This window comes from Balaenoptera ricei, chromosome 1 (genome assembly GCF_028023285.1).
Source record: "Balaenoptera ricei isolate mBalRic1 chromosome 1, mBalRic1.hap2, whole genome shotgun sequence".
In the NCBI taxonomy this organism is placed as follows: domain Eukaryota; kingdom Metazoa; phylum Chordata; class Mammalia; order Artiodactyla; family Balaenopteridae; genus Balaenoptera; species Balaenoptera ricei.
The window spans coordinates 116,650,016-116,665,480 of record NC_082639.1 but is presented as its reverse complement, the minus strand read 5'-3'; the positions used below and the strand labels follow the sequence as shown (position 1 = coordinate 116,665,480).

The window sequence follows — 15,465 nt, the reverse complement described above, 5'->3', positions numbered from 1 at the left end:
GAAGGTGTTAGCTGTGGGTGAAATCCCTAATTCTTTCCCAGAGACCTTCTTTCCAAGTAACACAATTTGAAAAGAGATGCTTTAGACCAAAGCCCTTATGGCACAGAGTTTGAGGACCTAGAGAAGAAAGGCATGGCTGCAAAAGTAATAGTCTAGCTCAGAATGGAAATGAAGTGCAGGTCTTCTGATTCCCTACATAGTGGATGTATTCTGGCTTTGGTCCCAGCCCCTTTCTTCCCATAACTAAGCCTCCACTCCACATCCAAGGGTGGGTTTTGGCAACTGTGTTTCCATTATGTGCTGTTAAATTACTGACTACACTTGATTTGGACCAATGGTGATCTCCTGACCCAAACTGGACTACATGGATTATTCCTCTATTCAGACTTTTGAATTAAGAGTGAGAGGTTCTCCTTCAGTTTGAGCAGAGTTGAAAGGTGGAGAGAGAGAATTTCCTGGAGTCCTGGTTCTTGTTCCTGATAAAAGTGCTTTCAATAAATCCTTTCAGATTCATGCTACCTGCTACTGGAAGAGTCTTTACTGAAGACCCCTACACAGTTTCTTCATAATTTTCTATCATCAAGAGACTTAAATTAGCAGGTTTCAGGTGAACAGCTGTTTGTTGTTGATTTCCAGGAGCCCAACCTTTTTTTTTTCCCCTGTATAGAGTTTCTACATTGTCAGAATTTGGTTTAAGTATTTGGTCCAATCTTAAAAATAGAAAATCCCATATAAATGATCTCATATGATATTCAATCTCTCTGTGAATATTTCTTAATGTTGACATTTATGCTGTAATACAATATATCATGGAGAAAATTTGTTCTTTAGAATTATATCCTAAAAAGTAATAGGGATTATGGGGGGAAATATGGTTTAGGGCACAACATCAAAAACTTATGCAATGATGTAATTGGCTCAATGTCAAAAACAGTGACTATTCCAATTAAACTATTATCATTCATATATCAAGTTACAATAACCAAATAGTGGACTTTACCTTAAAAAAACCCAGATCAATCTAACTTGATGGAAAGGTGTATAAGTAAAGGTTGAGTAGTGGAGATAAAGGCAAAATGCACCGAGAGACAGCACAGAAGGTACTTCTAAGACAGAGCACATGCCCAGGTGGACCGAGGAAGAATATTTGGTTCTGCATTCCTCCAGTTTGCTGTATTCCCTTGTTTTGGTGTACTTTGTGATAGCTGCTGTTACTTGGTGGTGGAAAATAGTAACTGGCTGAGAAAAAACAATGATGCAACATCTATATTACACTGATATCATTCCCTCACTTATCAGTCACACCTGAATTAGTTCTTGTCCCAAAGCAAGATCTGTAGCTGAACAGAGTTTACTAAAGACCAGTGGTGGTGGTGCTGGAATTTCTGTATTCAAGGAGCTTAGGTGTGGCAGTCTGGTCGAAAAGGGGTAATAGGGGGTACTATATTGAAGCTACATTTGAATAGTAAGCATATTTTATTATTTATTTTTTACTTAAGTCACATCATCCCCTCCAAAGTTGGCTCTGGCTTTGTTAATTACATAAGAAAATGATGTGGCAGAAAGAATGCTATTCAGAATAGGCCTGGAGCATTGAAAGCTGATGAAGTGATTTTTTTTTCTTTAATTTATTTAGTTTTGGCTGTGTTGTGTCTTTGCTGCTGCGCGTGGGCTTTCTCTAGTTGTGGCGAGTGGGGGATACTCTTCATTGTGGTGCACGGGCTTCTCATTTTGGTGGCTTCTATTGCTGCAGAGCACAGGCTATAGGCGCGTGGGCTTCAGTAGTTGTGGCATGCAGGTCCAGTAGTTGTGGCTCGCTGGCTCAGTAGTCGTGGCTCACTGGCTGTAGAGCACAGGCTCAGTAATTGTGGCACATGGGCTTAGTTGCTCCGTGGCATGTGGGATCTTCCTGGACCAGGGATCGAACCCGTGTCCCCTGCATTGGCAGGCAGATTCTTAACCACTGCGCCACCAGGGAAGTCCCGAAGTGATTTCTTAAGTAGTGTATTTGACCCCACGGGCTGAGATTCAGAAGTATCAACAACCATTTCAGTTCAGCGATCTGCTTAGAGTGATGACCAAGATGAAACAAAAGGGAGGACAGGAGAGAGACCTTTCCCAAGTGTACTTTACCAGCCTGAACTGTTCGTCAGGAAGAGGCCATGGCAGCAGCTTCTGGGGCCCAGAACCAAACATTCCTGTCCTGAATGTACTTCTGAGGCTGTGCCATTAGGTGGGAGCCCCCAGGGGGTGTCAGAAACAGGAGATGTCAAAAACATAAGGCTCAAAGGGATGGATGGAAATCAAGAGTATTAGATTACACAGAAAGAAAAAGGAAGATGTATCAAATGAGACATGGTGATGGGCATTGCCAACATCCTAGATTACTAAACTGTTCAAAAGGTTTCCAATGTCCCCAGTGCTGCTCTCAGAGTGAGCAGAAGTAGAATTCTCTCCCAGCAGGGGTAAATCCATGGACTTCAGATTAATCTCTCAAGGGATTGCTCCCAAATGAGTTTATATATTGACTCAGGACAATTGACATCAGTTCACTGGTGTCTTGTGAAACCAAACTAAAATTTTCTTCAACTATTTTCATTCTCTCAACCATTACAGAGTTTCTATTATTGCCTTGGCAACATTGAGTCCTGGGTTTGGAGAAAATAATTTTGTCTGGGATATCTGATTTAGTAGCTGTGGTAGTAGCTTGTTTTCTACATTTTGTAGGTGGGAGTCAATGCTGTGGTAATCTTGTGTGCTCTATTGAACTCTTTGAACTCTTTAAAGAAAGAGCTCATTCAACTTTGCAGGGCTTGTAGGAGCCATGCTCCTCTTGGTGGAAGAAGCCCAGGCTGCAGATGCTGAGGGAATGTGACTCTGCAGTGTGACGCTGGCTGAGACAAAGCAGAATTAGAAGTTGGGGAGAATGAATTTAAAGTCTAATTTCTTTGGATTTTTAACTCACAAGGTGAGAAAATTTGACTTTGGACTTTACTTACGAGGGAATGTAATTTTTGGACTTTAATCTCTCCCTGGAAATTTAATGATGAAGAGTTTTGTATTTAGATTTGGGGCATTATATGTTGTGGGCAATTATTACTGAAACGCATTAATACTCTCATTGAATTTCATTGCAGAACTTTTGGCAGAACCATATTTGGATGATATGACTAGAAATAATTTGAACTGGGAACAGTAGGGAGTTAATTTTAGACTTGGTTGTAACATGGCCTCAGAGTTAATTTAATTATTCTATTATTCTGACTATTATTCTGCCAGCAGTCATAGGAGAATTTATAAAGGAGCACTGGGGATAGTTACATCTCTGGTTGGTCACAGGTATATTAGTTGAGCCATTTTAGATTAAAAGAACAAAAGATAGAGGTATTTTTGAATGAAATATTTGCTCCCCATTCCTGATGTTTCCTTCCACAGGATGGAAGCAGCATTAGAGGAATGTCCCTGACCTCACTTCCCTTATCCTCATTCATCTCCAGGGGAGAAGTCAGTCATGTCCTGCAGCTGGCTAACACAGGCTTGGTACGCTTCTTCCCAACTCTGCATTCAGTGACATCACATTGGTAGTTTGAAATCAGCCCTAGTGGGAGTATTTAAAGCATAGAACCAGCAAACACTACAAATCAGGGCTTTTTGTTCCAGATAACCAGTTTACCAGCAGTATATCTGTCATTTACTCTGAAAGGAATGACTTGTCCTATTAATGACTTCGGGATAAGGAACTGAGCATATGTATGTCAGTCCTTTTCTCTCCCCTCCGTGTGTGTGTGTGTGTGTGTGTGTGTATGTGTGTGTTGGGACCTACCTGTCTGCAAATAGTACTTGTTTGGGTCTACTCTCAGCTGTTTGGTGACTTTGACAGTAAATACTCTTCACCCATGAGGAGTAATCTGTCTGGTCTAGCACAACCTGGGACTGGGTGAGTAAAGCTCTTTATATCTGGGGATTGGTATTAAGTCATCTTCACCAACCAAGTCCCCCAGCCCCTTCAGTTTTAAAGTCAATGTTTTGAACTCTGTCTGCCTTCTTAATTTCTCTCAATTGGTTCAAACTCAGTTGGAAAGGAGAGTAGAATTTATAAGCATCCTTATACCTCAACACTTACATTTTCTCTCTTGAGTTTTTTGGAAGTTGTATGTATATATATTCTTCTACTGGTTATTTTTAACTTAAAAATATTCCAGTTTTTTTTTTCTAAATTATATTTTTTATTTTGAGAAATGATCCTACCAAGAACTGGAAATTTGCATCAGAATTTTTAAAACTAAAACTCAAATAATTTAAAGAAAACTTTACCCTCTGTCCCAGATGCAAGCACAGTAATGAAATTATGGTGTCTTTCTTACATATTTTTTCAGTAAGTCGAAATTTTTAAAATAAACTTTTAATTTTGAAATAATTTTATATTTATAGATAAGTTGCAAAAATAAGGCAGAGAGTTCCTTTATGCCCTTTACCCAATTTCCTCTAATTGTAACATCTTGCATTACAGTGGTACATTTGTCAAAACTAAAAAAATCAGCATTGGTCCATTACTATAAATTGAACTCCAGTTTTCATTCAGATTTCCCAGGTTTTTATACTAACGTCCTTTTTCTGTTCAAGGATTCCATCCAGGACACGACGTTATCTTTAGTCATCATGTGTCCTGAGCCTCACTGGTCTGTGACAATTTCTGGGTCTTTCCTTGTGTTTCACAACCTTGACAGTTCTGAAGAGTACTGGTCAGGTATTTCGTAGGAAGTCCCTCAATTTGAGGTTATCTGATGTTTCCCTCCTTATTAGACTGGAGTTGTGGGTTTTTAGCATAAATGATTTATTTAAAAAATACTTTATAAACACAATAGATATGTAGATATTTATATACATTATATAATATTATCTTGAATTCTAAAAGCTGAGCAAGAGATAACATTTAAGTAGCTTTTATAACTTGCTGTTTTATTCAACTTTGTCTTAAGAGTCAGCCCTTTTGAAATACAGGGTTTTTTTTGCTATAATGTGATATGTGCATTTCTGAAAATCCTCATGTTCAGCATAATTGTGCACTAAAAATAGCAGGGCTTGTGGGATAACTAGACCATAGATAATTAGGGACAGACCACTCAAAACCTATACATGGGAGACCTTCAAGATGGCGGAGGAGTAAGACATGGAGATCACCTTCCTCCCCACAAATACATCAGAAATACATCTACATGTGGAACAACTCCTCCAGAGCACCTACCGAATGCTGGCAGAAGCCCTCAGACTTCCCAAAAGGCAAGAACCTCCCCAAGTACCTGGGTAGGGCAAAAGAAAAAAGAAAAAACAGAGACAAAAGAATAGGAATGGGACCTGCACCTCTGGGAGGGAGCTGTGAAGGAGGAAAAGTTTCCATACACTAGGAAGCCCCTTCTTTGGCAGAGACGGGGGGGTGGGTGGCGGAGGGGAAGCTTCGGAGCCATGGAGGAGAGTGCAGCAACAGGGGTGCGGGGGGCAAAGCGGAGAGATTTCTGCACAGAGGATCGGTGCCAACCAACACTCATCAGCCTGAGAGGCTTGTCTCCTCACCTGCCGGGACAGGGTTGGGCTGGGAGCTGAGGCTTGGGCTTCGGAGGTCAGACCCCAGGGAGAGGACTGGGGTTGGCTGCGTGAACAAAGCCTGAGGGGGCTAGTGCACCACAGCTAACTGGGAGGGAGTCTGGGAAAAAGTCTGGAACTGCCTAAGAGGCAAGAGACAATTGTTTGGGGGTGCACGAGGAGAGGGGATTCAGAGCACCACCTAAATGAGCTCTAGAGATGGGCACAAGCTGCGGCTATCAGCGCAGACACCAGAGACTGGCATGAAACGCTAAGGCTGCTGATGCAGCCACCAAGAAGCCTGTGTGGTGATCCAGGGACAACTTCCCCGGGAGAACACATGGTGTGCCTCAGGCCATCACAACATCATACCGGCCTCTGCCACCATAGGCTCGCCCCGCATTCCACACCCCTCCCTCCTCCCGACCTGAGTAGCCAGAGCCCCCAAGTCAGCTGCTACTTTAACTCTGTCCTGTCTGAGCGAAGAACAGATGCCCTCAGGCAACCTACAGGCAGAGGCGGGGCCAAATCTAAAGCTGAACCCCAGGAGCTGTGTGAACAAAGAAGAGAAAGGGAAATTTATCCCAGCAGCCTCAGGAACAGCGGATTAAATCTCCACAGTCAACTTGATGTACCCTGTATCTGTGGAATACCTGAATAGACAATGAATCATACCAAAATTGAGGCAGTGGACATTGGGAGCAACTGTAAACTTGGGTTTTTTTTTCTGCATCTAATTTGTTTCTGATCTTATGCTTATCTTAGTTTAGTATTTAGAGTTTATTATCATTGGTAGCTTTGTTTATTGATTTGGTTGCTCTCTTCCTTTTTTTTTAATATATGTATATATATTTCATTTTTCTCTTTCTGTGAGTGTGTATGTGTATGCTTCTTTGTGTGATTTTGTCTGTATAGCTTTGCTTTTACCATTTGTCCATATAGCTTTGCTTTTACCATTTGTCCTAGGGTTCTGTCTGCCCATTTTTTTTTTTTTTTTTTTTTTTTTAGTATATTTTTTAGTGCTTGTTATCATTGGTGGATTTGTTTTTTGGCTTGGTTACTCTCTTATTTCTTTCTTTTCTTTTATCATTTTTTTCTCTTTTTTATTACTTTAATATTTCTTATTTTTAATAATTTTTTTATTTTAATAACTTTAGTTTATCTTCTTCTTATTATTTTTTCCTCCCTTCTTTCTTTTTTCTCCCTTTTCTTCTGAGCCGTGTGGCTGACAGGGTCTTTGTGCTCTGACCGGGTGTCAGGCCTGTGCCTCTGAGATGAGAGAGCCGAGTTCAGGACAATGGTCCATGAGAGACCTCCTGGCTCCATGTAATATATAAAAGCGAAAGCTCTCCCAGAGATCTCCATCTCAATGCTAAGACCCAGCTCCACTCAATGACAAACAAGCTACAGTGCTGGACACACTATGCCAAACAACTAACAAGACAGGAACACAACACCACTCATCAGCAGAGAGGCTCCTTAAAATCATAATAAGGTCACAGACACCTCAAAACACACCACTGGATGCGGTCCTGCCCACCAGAAAGACAAGATCCAGCCCCACCCACCAGAACACAGGCACCAGCCCGCTCCACCAGGAAGCCTACACAACCCACTGAACCAACCTTAGTTACTGGGGGAAGACACCAAAAACAATGGGAATGACGAACCTGCAGCCTGTGAAAGGAAACCCTAAACACAGTAAGTTAAGCAAAATGAGAAGACAGAGAGACACATAGCTGATGAAGGAGCAAGGTAAAAACCACCAGACCAATAAATGAAGAGGAAATAGGCAGTCTACCTGAAAAAGAATTCAGAGTAATGATAGTAAAGATGATCCAAAATTTTGGAAATAAAATGGAAAAAATACAAGAAATGTTTAACAAGGACCTAGAAGAACTAAAGAACAACAAACAATGATGAACAGCACAATAAATGAAATTAAAAACCCTCTAGAAGGAATCAATAGCAGAAAAACTGAGGCAGAATAGTGGATAAGTGACCTGGAAGATAAAATAGTAGAAATAACTACCACAGAGCAGAATAAAGAAAAAAGAATGAAAATATTTGAGGACAGTCTCAGAGATCTCTGGGCCAACATTAAATGCACCAACATTCGAATTATAGGGGTCCCAGAAGAAGAAGAGAAAAAGAAAGGGACTGAGAAAATATTTGAAGAGATTATAGCTGAAAACTTCCCTAATATGGGAAAGGAAATAGCCAATCAAGTCCAGGAAGTGCAGAGAGTCCCATACCAGATAAATCCAAGGAGAAACATGCCAGGACACATATTAATCAAACTGTCGAAAATTAAATACAAAGAAAAATATTAGAAGCAGCAAGGGAAAAACAACAAATAACATACAAGGGAATCCCCATAAGGTTAACAGCTGATCTTTCAGCAGAAACTCTGCAAGCCAGAAGGGAGTGGCAGGACATATTTAAAGTGATGAAAGGGAAAAACCTACAACCAAGATTACTCTACCCAACAAGGATCTCATTCAGATTTGATGGAGAAATTATAACCTTTACAGACAAGCAACAGCTAAGAGAATTCAGGACCACAAAGCCAGCTTTACAACAAATGCTAAAGAAACTTGTCTAGGCAGGAAACACAAGAGAAGGAAAAGACTTACAATAGCAAACCCAAAATAATTAAGAAAATGGTAATAAGAACATACATATCGATAACTACCTGAATGTAAATGGCTTAAATGCTCCAACCAAAAGACATAGCCTGACTGAAGGGATACAAAAAAAAGACCCATATATATGCTGTCTACAAGAGACCCACTTCAGACCTAGGGACACAAACAGACTGAAAGTGAGGGGATGGAAAAAGATATTCCATGCATATGGAAATCAAAAGAAAGCTGGACTAGCAATTCTCATGTCAGACAAAATAGACTTTAAAATAAAGACTATTACAAGAGACAAAGAAGGACACTACATAATGATCAAGGGATCAATCCAAGAAGAAGATATAAAAATTGTAAATATTTATGCACCCAACAGAGGAGCACCTCAATACATGAGGCAAATGTTAACAGCCATAAAAGGGGAAATTGACAGTAACACCATCATAGTAGGGGACAGTAACACCCCACTTTCACCAATGGACACATCATACAAAATGAAAATGAATAAGGAAACACAAGCTTTAAATGATACATTAAACAAGATGGACTTAATTGATATTTATAGGACATTCCACCCAAAAACAACAGGATACACTATCTTCTCAAGTGCTCATGGAACATTCCTCAGGATAGATCACATCATGGGTCACAAATCAAGCCTTGGTAAATTTAAGAAAATTGAAATAGTATCAAGTATCTTTTCTGACCACAACCCTAAGAGACTAGGTTTCAATTACAGGAAAAAAATCTGTAAAAAGTACAGACACATGGAGGTTAAACTACACACTACTAAATAACCAAGAGATCATGGGAGAAATCAAAGAGAAGTCAAAAAATATCTATAAACAAATGACAATGAAAACACGATGACCCAAAACCTATGGGATACAGCAAAAGCAGTTCTAAGAGGGAAGTTTATAGCAGTAAGATCCTACCTCAGGAAACAAGAAACGTCTCAAATAAACAACCTAACCTTATACCTAAAGCAATTAGAGAATGAAGAACAACAACAACAAAAAAACCCCAAAGTTAGCAGAAGGAAAGAAATCATAAAGTCAGATTGGAAATAAATGAAAAAGAAATGAAGGAAACAATAGCAAAGGTCAATAAAACTAAAATCTGGGTCTTTGAGAAGATAAACAAAATTCATAAACCATTAGCCAGACTCATCAAGAAAAAAAGGGGGAAGACTCAAATCAACAAAATTAGAAATGAAAAAGGAAAAGTAACAACTCACACCACAGAAATACAAAGGATCATGAGAGATTACTACAAGCAACTACATGCCAACAAAATGGACAACCTGGAAGAAATGGACCAATTCTTAGAAAAGCACAACCTTCCGAGACTGAACCAGGAAGAAATAGAATATAAACAGACCAATCACAAACACTGAAATTGAGACTGTGATTAAAAATCTTCCAACAAACAAAAGCCCAGGACCAGATGTCTTCACAGGCGAATTCTATCAAACATTTAGAGAAGAGCTAACACCTATTCTTCTGAAACTCTTCCAAAAATAGCAAGGGGAGGAACACTCCCAAACTCATTCTACGAGGCCACCACCACCCTGATACCAAAACCAGACAAAGATGTCACAAAGAAAGAAAACTACAGGTCAATATCACTGATGAACATAGATACAAAAATCCTCAACAAAATACTAGCAAACAGAATCCAACAGCACATTAAAAGGATCATACACCATGATCAAGTGGGGTTTATCCCAGGAATGCAAGGATTCTTCAATATATGAAAATCAATCAATGTGATACACCATATTAACAAATTGAAGGAGAAAAACCATATGATCATCTCAATAGATGCAGAAAAAGCTTTTGACAAAATTCAACACCCATTTATGATAAAAACTCTCCAGAAGTAGGCATAGAGGGAACTTATCTCAACATAATAAAGGCCATATATGACAAACCCACAGCAAACATCATCCTCAATGGTGAAAAACTGAAACCATTTCCTCTAAGATCAGGAAAAAGAAAAGGTTGCCCACTCTCACCACTATTATTCAACATAGTGTTGGAAGTTTTAGCCACAGCAATCAGAGAAGAAAAAGAAATAAAAGGAATCCAAATTAGAAAAGAAGAAGTAAAGCTGTCACTGTTTGCAGATGATATGATACTATACGTAGAGAATACTAAATATGCTACCAGAAAGCTACTAGAGTAGCTAGTCAATGAATTTGGTAACGTAGCAGGATACAAAAATAATGCACAGAAATCTCTTGAATGCCTATACACTAATGACGAAAAGTCTGAAAGAGAAATTAAGGAAACACTCCCATTTACCATTGCAACAAAAAGAATAAAATACCTAGGAATAAACCTACCTAAGGAGACAAAAGACCTGTACGCAGAAAACTATAAGACACTGATGAAAGAAATCAAAGATGATACAAACAGATGGAGAAATATACCATGTTCTTGGATTGGAAGAATCAACATTGTGAAAATGACTATGCTACCCAAAGCAATCTACAGATTCAGTGCAATCCCTATCAAACTACCAATGGCATTTTCCACAGAACTAGAAGAAAAAAATTCACAATTTGTATGGAAACACAAAAGACCCTGAATAGCCAAAGCAATCTTGAGAATGAATAAATGGAGCTGGAGGAATCAGGCTCCCTGACTTCAGATTATACTACAAAGCTACAGTAATCAAGACAGTTTGGTACTGGCACAAAAACAGAAACATAGATCAATGGAACAGGATAGAAAGCCCAGAGATAAATTCACACACCTATGGTCACCTAAGCTATGACAAAGGAAGCAAGAATATGCAATGGAGAAAAGACAGCCTCTTCAATAAGTGGTGCTGGGAAAACTGGACAGCTACATGTAAAAGAATGAAATTAGAACACTGCCTAACACCATACACAAAAATAAACTCAAAATGGATTAAAGACCTAAATGTAAGGCCAGACACTATAAAACTCTTCAAGGAAAACATAGGCAGAACACTCTATGACATAAATCACAGCAAGATCCTTTTTGACCCACTTCCTAAAGAAATGGAAATAAAAACAAAAAGAAACAAATGGGACCTAAGGAAACTTAAAAGCTTTTGCACAGCAAAGGAAACCATAAACAAGAAAAAAAGAGAACCCTCAGAATGGAGAAAATATTTGCAAATGAAGTAACTGACAAAGGATTAATCTCCAAAATTTACAAGCTGTTTACACAGCTCAATATCAATAAAACAAACAACCCAATCCAAAAATGGGCAGAAGACCTAAATAGACATTTCTTCAGAGATGACATACAGATTGCCAACAAACACATGAAAGGATGCTCAACATCACTTATCGTTAGAGAAATGCAAATCAAAACTACAATGGGGTATCACCTCACACTGGTCAGAATGGGCATCATCAAAAAATCTACAAACAATAAATGCTGGAGAGGGTGTGGAGAAAAGCGAACCCTCTTGCACTGTTGGTGGGAATGTAAGTTGATACAGCCACTATAGAGAACAATATGGAGGTTCCTTAAAAAACTAAAAATAGAACTACCATACGACCCAGCAATCCCACTACTGGGCATATACCCTGAGAAAACCATAATTCAAAGAGAGCCATGTACCACAGTGTTCATTGCAGCTCTATTTACAATAGCCAGGACATGGAAGCAACCTAAGTGTCCATTGACAGATGAATGGTTAAAGAAGATGTGACACATATATACAATGGAGTATTACTCAGCCATATAAAGAAACGAAATCGAGTTATTTGTAGTGAGGTGGATGGACCTAGAATATGTCATACAGAATGTGGTAAGTCAGAAAGAGAAAAACAAATACCATATGCTAACACATATATATGGAATCTAAAAAAAAAAAACATGGTCATGAAGAACCTAGGGGCAAGACAGGAATAAAGACAGAGACCTACTAGAGAATGGACTTGAGGACACGGGGAGAGGGACGTGTAAGCTGGGACAAAGTGAGAGAGTGGCATGGACATATATACTCTACCAAATGTAAAAGAGATAGCTAATGGGAAGCAGCCGCATAGCACAGGAATATCAGCTTGGTGCTTTGTGACCACCTAGAGGGGTGGGATAGGGAGGGTGCGAGGGAGGGAGACGCAAGAGGGAAGAGTTATGGGGATATATGTATATGTATAACTGATTCACTTTGTTATACAGCAGCAAGTAACACAACGTTGTAAAGCAATTATACTCCGATAAAGATGTTAAAAAAAAAAAAAAAGAAAGAAAAACCTATGCACTAACACACCAGAGCACTAACATGAGCAGTAACAATCCCAATCAAATTATTAGCATGGTGAAGGCTTTTCATACACTTTCACCAGTCTCACAATTAGTCACGCTTTTGCAGCCTTCAGCCCAGGACTCACACGACCTCCTTTTAGATGTATGTTTTTGGGGGCAATCACCTCCAATAGATGTTGGCTTCATCAAAATTTAAAATCTGATCCCTAGTGTAGTTTTAATCATCAAAAAATGTTTTTTTTTTTAAAGGCTGAAGAGAAATATCTTGGCAGCTTCTTCATCAGCATAAGCAGCACCACAATGTAGCTTAATGCTATGAAATGCACAGCAATTTTTGAAGCCACTAAACTGTCTACTGAGCGCACTAATGGCACTTAGAAAGAACTTGCAGCATTTTCATTAAGATCTCCATATCTTACTAAGTATTTTCTTTAATTGTGAGAAAGTGTGGTCTTTATTGCTTCACAACATTAACCTGTTACGGAAGATGGCATACGAATGGATGTACCTTCTATATTATTCTGACACTGTTCTTTCAGTTACCAATCAAATATGGCCTAATTTGCAGCCAGACACTTCTATTTTTTGCAGAGCAGAATGTATACTTATCTATTTCATTCTTTTTAACTGAGATATACCGCTTCTTCATATGAATATGCATTTCCCAACTGGTGGACATTTGGATTCCTTCTATTTTTTCCCCCAATTACAAGCAATGCTGCAAAAAATTTCCTTGCACATGTCTCTGAGGAAGTTTTTATAGGTTATGTTCCTAGAAGTATTATTGGGTCGTAGTACATGAACATATTTAATGGAACATATAAAGTAATTTGGGGAGCATTAGCACCATCATGATATTGGGTCCATTGATGAGTATAATTTAACTATTGATTTATTCATTTTTATGTCCTTTAATAATATTTTATCATTTTTTAAATAAAAGAGTTGCACATTTCCATTGCACTTACTTCCAGGTATTGTACGGGTTTTATTGCTATTGTGACTGGGTTCTTTTATAAGTCATATTTTCTAATTGATTTCTGCTGTAGGAACCATTTTTAATGTGTTTAATGGTTATCCTATATCAACACAAATGTTGAACTCCTATTGGTTCTAATAGTTTATGTGCAGGTTTTCTGAGATTTTAAACATAAACAATCATATGTGTAAATCACTGTACATCTTTCTTTTCTGATCATCAGATAACTTTTTTTTCTTGTCTTGCTGCTTTGGATTGGACAGTGCAGTAATTTGATAGTAGGCAACTTGCCATGTCACTGACCCTAAAGGGAAGCTTCTAAAATTTCATTTTTAAGAGTGATATTTGCTCTAGGTTTTTAGTATCTACTCTTTTTGCTCTTACTTACGGTGGATAAATGATAATTTTTCTGGTATTTATTGAAATAATCTTATGATGTCATCATTTGTCTGTCAAGGTGGTATAGATTATATTGATTGGTTGTGCTAATTTCAAACTATCCCTGAATTTCTGAAGAAAACCTCTGAGAGGTAAGTGTTAATTATTTTACTGTGTTCAAGATGACCCTCTGCAGCTGGCTACCCAGAAAAGGTGCTGGTCAATGTAAATCCCCATGGAGTCAACTCAGGCACCAATCGTTGTCAGCTGCAAGGCTTGAACACCTACCTTTCAGTCATACCAGCATGGTCTCACCGTGAATGTATATATGGCTCATCCTTTATAAGCTTGAGTTAGTGTTATTTAGCTGCAACTACAAGGCTTGGACCTCAGCCCCCAACCACACCAGGGGAAAAGCGAGGCCCACTCCAGCCATGAATGCTCGGTTGTCATGCCATATTGCCATTGTGTCACTGACTCTTATCGCACAGGGTAGAAGCCAGTACTTCTCTAATCATGCAGCCTCACAACCCAAGGGTAGGGGTCCCTCTTTAGAGTCTGATGTTTTGCCTTATTAGTTCTCTGAGCATTGCTCTAGAATGTGATTGTTTATGAGTGCACAGCTGTGATGGTGAGTGTCCCCAGTAAATGGTGCTTCAGCAAGCGAGAATATTTGCCATTTGCTCTTGTTTGCTTACCAACTCTACTTAGTCATGATGTTTAAAACTTTCTTTTAAATTTAAAAAATTTATTTATTTATTTATTTATTTATTTATTTATTTATTTATTTATTTTTGGCTGCATTGGGTCTTCGTTGCTGCGTGGGCTTTTTTAGTTGTGGCGAGTGGGTCTACCCTTTATTGCGGTGCGTGGCCTTCTCATTGCGATCGCTTCTCTTGTTGCAGAGCACAGGCTCTAGGTGCACAGGTTTCAGTAGTTGTGGCATGCAGGTTTCAGTAGTTGTGGCTCGCAGGCTCTAGAGCACAGGCGCAGTAGCTGTGGCACATGGGCTTAGTTGCTCCACGGCATGTGGTATCTTCCTGGACCAGGGCTCGAACCCATGTCCCCTGCATTGGCAGGTGGATTCTTAACCACTGTGCCACCAGGGAAACCCTAAAACATTTTTTATGTAGTTTAATTTGACTTGCATAAATTTTATGTAAGATTTTTGCATCTATGTTCATAGATGAGATTAACTTCTCATTTTCTTTTCTTGAACTATTTTTATTTGGGTTGTCATGTTAACTTGTTAAAATAAGTCAGTTAGCTCTCTCTTTTTCAAAATTCTCTATCTTTTTCTTCACAGTTTTCTCCCTTCCTCCCTCTCTCCCTTCCTCCCTCCTGTCCATTTTCTTTCTTTCTTTCTTTTTCTTTCTTTCTCTCTCTCTCTCTTTCTCTCTCCCTTTCTCTCTTTCTTTCTCTCTTTCTCCCTTTCTTTCTTTCTTTCTTTCTTCCTTCCTTCCTTCCTTCCTTTCTTCCTTCCTTCCTTCCTTCCTTTCTTTCTTTCTTCCTTCCTTCCTTCCTTTCTTTCTTTCCTTCCTTCCTTCCTTCCTTCTTTCCTTCCTTCTTTCCTTCCTTCCTTCCTTCTTTCCTTCCTTCCTTCCTTCCTTCCTTCTTTCTTTCTTTCCATCTATGC

The 15,465-nt window shown here is 39.0% G+C and overlaps 1 protein-coding gene across 3 annotated transcripts in view; it reads left to right on the top strand.

The window, feature by feature from the left end:
- Nucleotides 1-15,465, top strand: part of CRP (C-reactive protein) — an 85,902-nt gene that overhangs the window by 47,071 nt on the left and 23,366 nt on the right. The window lies entirely within an intron of this gene.